The following is an 8,796-nucleotide window of genomic DNA, read 5'->3' as shown; positions in this document are numbered from 1 at the left end:
ACTCCTGATGTTCCAGCATATCTGACTTTCACCTAGAGAACCCCTGTCCATAAAAGTAATCATACACCGTAAGTACCTCAAATGCCTGCCCGGACTGCAATGGATGATGTTCCTTTAAATAACTTTTTTTTTTTTTTTTTTTTCTCTGTTGGGCACCACAACACTGAAGTCACATTGAAAATGTTGCTCTAAGCCTCTTCTGAAAATGAGAGATGAGAGCTAGGTGCTCAAGCTATTACTTAGTCATTTCTACACTTCATCACATAAGCTTCACTCGACAGTAAAATGTACTTCGTCACAGTTATGCAGAAGACACTGCAAATTCTGTCTTCCATGGAGGTGATCAGAGTCATCCCCTCTGGCCACCTGCACATTCTCAGTGTGAAATGGAAATCAGGTGTAGGGCATGGCATTAGTTACCAAACTGGAGTGGAAGTGTAAGATGGATCTTTTTACAGTACTTGAAAAAGAGAAGACATTAGAAGTGAGGAAGGAGTTAATCGTTGCAAAATACACGGTCATTTCCTGAGCCCTGTGGTTGGATGAGTACAAACTTTCAACTATTTCTAATTCTCCTCTGCCATTTAAGAGGCTTTCAAGGTGCACTGTACACCCCAGACCAGGTAAGGAGTACAGCTTTTCACTTCTTAATTGTTTATTCAGAATTGCGTTTCAGTGGAGTCGGACTCAGTCAGGACTGGTCTGTTCTCCCTCCTATTATTTACATCCGAAGGGAGAACAAAGTTCATTGCAATCCAAGAAGTACACGTGTGTCTTTGTGCCAGATGACTGAGCTGGAGAAATAAAGAACTGTATGGGTTAATAATAGAGCAATGATAATGAAGAAGTTATGTTACACATAGTCAGAAGTCAGAATTATTACAGCAAATACTGCAGTAAAAGAGAAAGAAAACTTACCGCCAGTTTTAAGGAGTTCACTCTGCACAAATCACTGTCAAAGTAAGGGGTACTCAGGTGTATGGTTTGCTTTAGTAAGGAGAGTAGTAAAAATCACACTGTGTCTTCAACGGTATTTTTAAAAGGAGGAAGAATGAGCTTCTACGTACTGGGGGAGAAAAACAAAATCAGATAATTTTGGACCAGTTTTATTTGTAAATCTGGACCTGATATCTATCTTTAGCTATTGCAGAGTCACATATTGTAGTCATCCTGAGACTGTTCCTGAGGTTTGCAGCAACCAAACATACACACAGAAGTGACTGGAACCATATCATTAAATGATATAATTTCATCGGGGTCTTTTGATGCATAAAAACTGAACTCAGACAGGCAGGCACCAGAAGGAAGTCTCGTAACACAGTGCACTCTTGCATACTGCATTTGTTGTCTCTTAATAGACAGGGAGAGAGACTATTTGCGTGAAGGTTTTTTTAATAGTTCAGAAACAAGCATAAAATAGCCATCTGTAGGGCAGTTATTGTAATAACGTGCTGTCACCAGGTCACCCTACAGAAAGTGAAATTGTACATGTCGTGAGGATCCCTGGGTGAAGTCATACACTGGGGATTCAGGTTTTTGGCATTTGCTTTTTTTAAAGTCTTTGCTTGTAATCAGTTTCAATGTTTGGACATTGGCTCCATGACTCTGCACAGTGTTTAGTATAAACACTTTCTGAATTTTATACATAGCGGTCAGGAGAATCTAGCTAGGGTTTTCAAAATTATTCATTTGATCAGACACGCAAGTCCCATCAATGTTTGGACTGCATTCCTAAATCACCTCCATGGTACTTGTGAGATCGCTACTACGATAGCACTTGGATCTCTGTAATGAATTTCACCCTTAACAGACTCTATGAGCCACCAAAGTTCTGTCACTGTCATCTACAAATGGGGAACTTGGATGAATCCCAGTTCATGCCAGACTTGTGCCTTGGTTTTCGCAGGTCCCCAGTGCAGGTGGTCTGATCAAGAATCCCAGGTCTTCCCTTGCAGACAGCTGTACGTCAGTTTAGACACAACCAGAGAGCATGTCACCATTCTGCTAGGGAAAAGGCTATGACATGGGTAGAAGCATTTGCATCAGCTTAGTCTTCTCGGTTTGAGTATTGATGCTAAACGATTTGCTGTTCCTTACAGCTCTGTATGGCATTAGCTGCTAAATATTTGCAGCCTGTGCTACAGCTTGCTAAATGAAAGCTGTCTGAGATGTACGTACACATCCTGCAGTCACATTTCCCAGTTACTGCATAGGAACAGCTCAAGGGAAAGTACTCAGCAGCTTTGTGTGGGAAGAGCAACTGAACGCAGGCTTCCCCTGTCGCCAACCAGCATCTTACCCACTGCTTCTGCCTTCAGTTTTTAACATCCCTTCAGGTATATTTATTGAACATATGTATTCACCTTCTGTCTTTCAGGGTGGGTATTGGTTCAACTCAGATGCATCTGCCTGAAGACAGTTTTGCTCTCTCTGATGACTGTAAGTGCAGAAAAGGCCAGCTTAGATGATTTAAAATATTTAGTCTCAGTGCTTTCATTCAGCATTAGTATCTTTGGCATGGGGAAAGGGTATACTCCTCAGGTCTCTGTCGGAGGGAGGCGTATGTTATATGTAGTGGCATAATAGGATGGAAAAGAAACAAACCCTAGAAAAGTCATTCCTTACATGGTAAATGTGGTCTTCCCCTGAAATTGCTGTGTTCTGGTTGAGTGGCTAGAGGGGAGAAACCCAGCATCCCACAACTCAGCCTCAAGACGTTATCCTGTGGTGGACTCCCTCTGTCCTCCTCAAAAATGAAGAGTCACCAATACTATTTCTTGACGTATTTAAAAGACGTGATGGTGTTTTGCACTTGTATTGCCACCTAACAACTTTACTTCATATTCACATAGTTTCCAGATAAAAAGTGGTTTTGAAGCAGAAGTCCAGGGAGCTTCGTTGCTGACAACTAACGTTTGCAACGTCTCCAACTAGACAGAGGGTTGTTTTTCATATCAGGCATATATCTTGACACTGTTCTCATGTTTTTCACAGCATGCAAAATGAGCTTGAAAATGGAGCTCTTCTCTGAAAAATTACGTTATAGAAATAGGAGCATTTGGCCCTTGACTACTGCCTCAAAAATTCCGGAATGAAATTAGCTCATTTAATAAGTAAATGTCTTTGGGATTGTTGTTCGTGCTTGTTTACTCTTGCTGCCAGCTCTCAAATGGGAAGGTCAAGTTGGTGTTCCTCCTGGGCTTACTATTTATACGCAGGAAACCTGAGAGCAACTGTTAGCCTCAGAGTTAAGGTTGTTATTTTAATATAAGTTTAAAATGGGTAGTATAATCCAATTTTTGTCTAAATTCAGGTGATAATCAATGACAAGTATCCCACAGGGTTCATTGCCTACATAATTTGAATCTGGTAGTGTCAGTTTGATCTTGTCTCTTTTAATGTATTTTTGATTGGAAGCCTTCCATTCTTACTGAAATTTTTAATTTGTAGTCTTACTTTTCAGTGTCATTGAGTATTTAACTAAAGCTAAATACTCATACAGAGAAACAGACAGTTATATCATTACATGCTTCATGCAACCGCTCAAATTTTTTTTAACGCTGGATTTTAGCTGTCATTAGTATTGTAACGGAGAGATTTCGCCTTCTTCTGCACAAACCGATAAGGGCCCAAGAGTTGTTCAAGCTGGAGCAAGGCATCTATAAACTTGTTCATCAAGACACTGCTTATTTTTGTCACATTTTCACATTACTGCATGAGGAAATCAGGCTCAGCAGCTGGCGAATTGAAAATAATTTTACCCTCACATCCTTACTCTCCCAACTTCTGATTAAGTCTTGAAATAACAGAAATTATGAACCGGTACAGTCGTGGTGGAGCAGCTAGGGTTACCTACTACCAGATACACTGCAGCTGATTCAGATCTGCAAATATAAGGGGAAATATCAAGTCACCCCAAAGTATGTGCTTTTCATCTTCAGACGTGGATATTACGCATCTTTACTAATCATGCACAGGCACATTTTACAGCAAGTGAGCTATGTTTTAAAGCTATGAAAGGCTGTGTTATCAGCGCTTGTCTCTTTGTTGTCACATCTTTAAGTGTGCTCTTTTTATAAAAAAGTTTTTGATAACAACTGATTCTTAAAAGATTTTTTCTTTGGTCCTTTCTGCAGCTCTTACTCATAGAGGAAATCTGATCTGCTACAGCACGGAAACATCAGCGGTGACCACGGCGAGACAAATTCCTTAGGGAGCTGCCTGTAAGTCTGATCAACATTTAAGATGAAAAGTTCTGCATTTTCTTTGGCAGGATGTTGCACGCAGAGTTTAGCTGTATGAGGCAATTGCTGAGGCAATAAGGGAATATTCAGGAACACAAACCTCTTTGAGTAGGTGAGTAAGCACAAAGAAAGGAATCATCTTGTAAAGACCTTTTTTTTTTCCTCCACAACTTCTCAAATGTATAATTAGTCTTTGAGACTCTCTAAATCAAGCCAGATCAAAATCCTGTTCTCCCAGGATTCTGGGTATACTGAGTAGACCCCACTTCTGGGCTACAATGGTTCAGAGGCTGAAGGCTGGGAGAATGAGACTTTCATACTTTTGTTATTTCACCTTGTAACAGTCAAGCAGTGTAGGGACCAAAGGGAAATCCTCCTGGAGCACAGGGGATGGTGAGAGGTAGGATAGGAAACTGTGGATAAGCAGGAACAGAAATGATGAGGGAAACAGACGAAAAAAGAGAAGAGGAAATCTCATAGTATGAAATCAAGGTCAATGAGGGCAAAGGGTGGTGTCTGGACAAAGTTAACAGGAGAAAGACAGACTTTGGGATACATGCTACAGTTGATGTAAGTGGGTTTGTAGAGAACAGCAAGGCATGATCCTTTCAGCTTTTTTCCTGAAATACTCTGGAGGAAAACCTGAAATATCCGGGTCTCAGTAACCTAAAAATAAATCTTCAAGGCAAAGCAGGTTTGTCTGCACCCTCTAGTGGTCTAGACTGAAAATATGCTTTTACCCAATAGTAATTTTGCACTACATCCATTTGCTGGGACCGTAGAATCATAAAACAGCCCAGGTTGGAAGGGACCTCAAAAGATCATTGTGGGAAAGGGGGCCTAGATGAGGTTATTTATTGACCAGTCATACCCTGGTCTTTAGCTTATTTGACATGTCTGTAATAACTGTTCTTACCCTATGAAACATGATGGCTACATCCAAACACCTTTTTGGGAATGGTCTTTGGTCTATGATATGGTCTATGATATGGTCTATGATAATTCCTAAACTACACAAGACGGTTGTGTGGGGCCCAGAGTTGTTTGAGGGAGCATTAGTTGGTGTGAAACAAAACTGTGACAGAACTGTAACAGCCCAAGCAATTGAATTTCATGGCCTGCGCCCAGGTTCTGACAGTGTTTAGTTTACTAATATTGACATACCCTTCATGTAGTAATGTCTCCCTTGTGCATGTGGTATAGTCCTCAGTCTCCTAAGTGTAAATATTACAAAAGAATACTTCAGCACAAAAAAAATCTATCGAGAGCCCATTCAGAAGGAGACCGTTGCCTGTCTCCTTGATAAGCGCTCATCTACTTGCTGCTGGAGGATCCATGCTGACTGAGAGGCAGGACTATGGGAAAAGGCAAAGTAGCCTTGTGATTTTAGTGACTGGCTGATGTCCTGGGAAACAAGATTCAGCCACTGATTCTGCCTGAAAGTCTTGTGTGATGCTGAGACAAGGGCACCTCCATAAGAAAAGGATACATGAGAAATGCCTGAAACGGAGCTGGGGTAGAACTTCAGAGCTTCATCTCCAAGTGAGGACAATTGTCAAACAGCCTCTGATTGTGGAATTATACCCTAGTAGTTGCTTCTAACATAAGATAGCAGTACTTAAGGACAAATATAGAGCAGATGTCCCTTTGCAATTATAGAGCAATTGGATTTTGACAGGACTGAGAGAGCTAGCATAGTGCCATTAAGGAGCATGCTTAAAGCACATCAGTAAGACTATGTTTCTTCTTTAGAAATACAAGTGCTTACTTTTCAAACACAGTCAAGGAGTAGGAAATAGAGTAACTCCTCCCCATGAGCACTCTTTTAGGAAAAAGAGCATGCAGGTTCAACACTCTCTTTGGAAAGTATTTAAAGCCTTACCTGCCTCCTTCCTTCCTAACTAGATAGTATGCTAGCTACAAATCTGGGCTGATTTGGACCTGGCCAGTTGAAGCTGGAAAAGCAAGCAGTGGTCATTGGACAAAAGAGGAACAGATGCAGCTAGAAGGCAAAAGACTTCATCTTTACTCTCGTCTTCAAAGACACTGTTTCATATTAAGCAGTCACTGGATAACCCCAAAGGCCAATCTAAAGAGTAGGTACCAGGCCATGTCCACTACCTTACATATGACTGCCCCTGTCACTAGGCTAGAGAATCTCTTGCCCTTCTGCACGGCATTTTCACCTTCCCTGAGTTGTCATATCAATAATTTTTTTATTGCGCATCTTTGATATGAAATATGGTCAGTACCCAGCAGCTTTGTGGTTAAAACAACCTCCTGCTCACATAATAAGTCCCATGGTCAGACTTGGGAGGCAACTTGAGGCATCTATTTCCTGACCTTAACCACTACTCTATCATTTAGACAGGGAAGGGAAGTGTTTCTCTTCTATCAACCATCTTAAAAGATTGTAGCAAATCTTATTCAGTCCCCAGAAAGAAAAGGCAACAGGGAATTTTCATAAAAGGAACCTTCATAAAAAGGTTGAAGGTTCAGGTCTCCCAGTAGTTTTCCTGTGAGAGAAAGCATGTGGTGAGACTCACCAAGGCTCACCCATACGTTCCTCCAGATGACTTATGTGTGGCATGCGAAGAGTGCTGACTTCATGCTTTTCCTCATAATTTTGCAGACTATTTCAGATCCCATTCTGAGGCGCCTAAGTCTTCATTGGTGCCTTAAACTTTCCACCCATGTGATGCTCATCTTAGCCTGAAATCCCATTTCAGATCTGGCTTCAAGGGGTTAAGCTCTCAGAAACAGGCACCAACTCTGAGTTCCTCATTTTCAAATGCTTATTAAAAGACACCTGGGTCTGACTTGCAGAAGTATTGAGTACTCACAGATCCAGATATAGTAAATAAAAATGTGGTTTTGAAACAGTAACATTTTATGTAATGCCAAATGCTCTTAGAAATCAGGTCCTAGCCAACTCAGGGCCTCCATTCCTCACTTTGTAATACAGAGGTAAATAATCTTCATATTAGTGGAAGGCTGCAAAGAAGAAATTTGCGGGCCTTTTTGAAGCACTTTGATGCTACAAAACCGGATGCCACAGAAATGCCCATAAGTAAATTATTTATTTGGTATTGAGGATGAAAGTTTGAACAGTGCACTGTACATAGGGCATAGTGACACACATTGAACAACGAGAAGAGGAAAGCCTAAGTCTGTCTGATGGGGTATTTTGCCCTTGGAAAATTGCTGGGAGGGCATTGGTTCCAACAAAGATCAAATGGAAATGGGCAGGCTTAAACTTGTCCATTTTCCAGCCAGCTGACTTGTAAAGTTTCTTGGCAGCTGGGCTGACTGCCTCGCTTCATCTCCGTGACTTCCAGCTTTTCGCTAGTAGGATCATTAAACTGCAAAGCAACCAGGTGAACCTGCTGATGAAATTCTGGCTCCCAGGCTCTTCAGCTGTTTATTTGTCCAGGCTGATAGAGCAGTAACCTTCCTGAGGTATATGAGCATTGTATTTTGACAAAGGAGGAAAAGACAAGACATTTTCATAAGGGACACCTTTCCCTCCCCTCAATCCCAGGACTCTGCAAAGCTGATGATCGCAGTTACACAGCGCTTAAATAATCAATGCAGTAATCAGAGCTGTTGTGGACATTAGAAATACATAGTCCAAAAGTCTGTAGCTTATCCATGATTGCAGCTAACAGAAGTTGACTGCTAGTACAAGAATGTGGAACTGAGTTAAGCAGGAACAAGATCAAACCCTTAAGCTGAACTAAACACTGTTTTGCACATAGCATACAACATCTCTTTATCAGCCCAATTTGTGACCTAAATCTGTACATGCTTGCAAAGAAAATATCTGGAACCCACTCTTTCACATGAAGACGTGACTTCTCAGTCACACATTTCTCCTGTGGGTCATAACGATATCGTTAGCGCCTCTAAAAGGATGAAAAATTAAGTTTCCTGATAGGTGTCTGGTTTTTGTGATCTCAGCAATTATCTGCAGTGTAGATACACAACCTTAAAATCTGGTCTTGGTGAATAAAATAGCCTCACAAACTCACCACTGGTATGTTTCAGGTTCAGCATTTGTTAAATGTTTAAATTGCATATACTTGTGAAACCTTTTTTTTTTAGCTTTTTTAATAAAAAGTTTTCCAACAACACTTCTCAGAGAAACTAACAGGACATGGTGCGGTTTTACATGTTACAGCAGGCTGATAGGTTTGCTCGACTTACGTGTCTATTCCTGCTAATGTTTGTGGGCTGTCTTACATGAGTACATGATTACCCCCACATGAGAGAGGCAGAGATAATAACTGATCTGGATATCAATAACACAGATGGTCGGTCTACCCTTTGCTTGAAAATGTTTTCACTGAATTGGGTGGATTCTCAGCACCTCACAGTTTTTGCTGCTGCAGTGCTACAAAGCGATCTTTGAAGTCTCTCACAGCAGTGCCTGGGGATCACTTTGTTATACAGGGAACACCAGCATGTAGAAAGATTATTTCTATGCCATCTAGAAGTAGGAGAGCAGAGAGAGACAAATTGTACTGCAGAAATATTGTCTCCTTTGGTTGCT

At 41.1% G+C, this 8,796-nt stretch overlaps 1 protein-coding gene across 1 annotated transcript in view; it reads left to right on the top strand.

Annotated features, from left to right (window-relative positions):
* Positions 1-549: 549 nt before the first annotated feature.
* The window catches only part of P2RY8 (P2Y receptor family member 8), a 33,935-nt gene continuing 25,688 nt past the window's right edge, over positions 550-8,796 (top strand). Inside the window, exons 1-3 of the mRNA XM_075094575.1 lie at positions 550-623; positions 2,378-2,439; positions 4,137-4,223. The gene's annotated coding sequence lies outside the window, so the exon portion shown is untranslated. The remainder of the gene's footprint in view (positions 624-2,377; positions 2,440-4,136; positions 4,224-8,796) is intronic.

Source organism: Phalacrocorax aristotelis, chromosome 1, assembly GCF_949628215.1.
Source record: "Phalacrocorax aristotelis chromosome 1, bGulAri2.1, whole genome shotgun sequence".
Lineage (NCBI taxonomy): Eukaryota > Metazoa > Chordata > Aves > Suliformes > Phalacrocoracidae > Phalacrocorax > Phalacrocorax aristotelis.
This window is presented reverse-complemented; position numbering and strand designations above follow the sequence as displayed.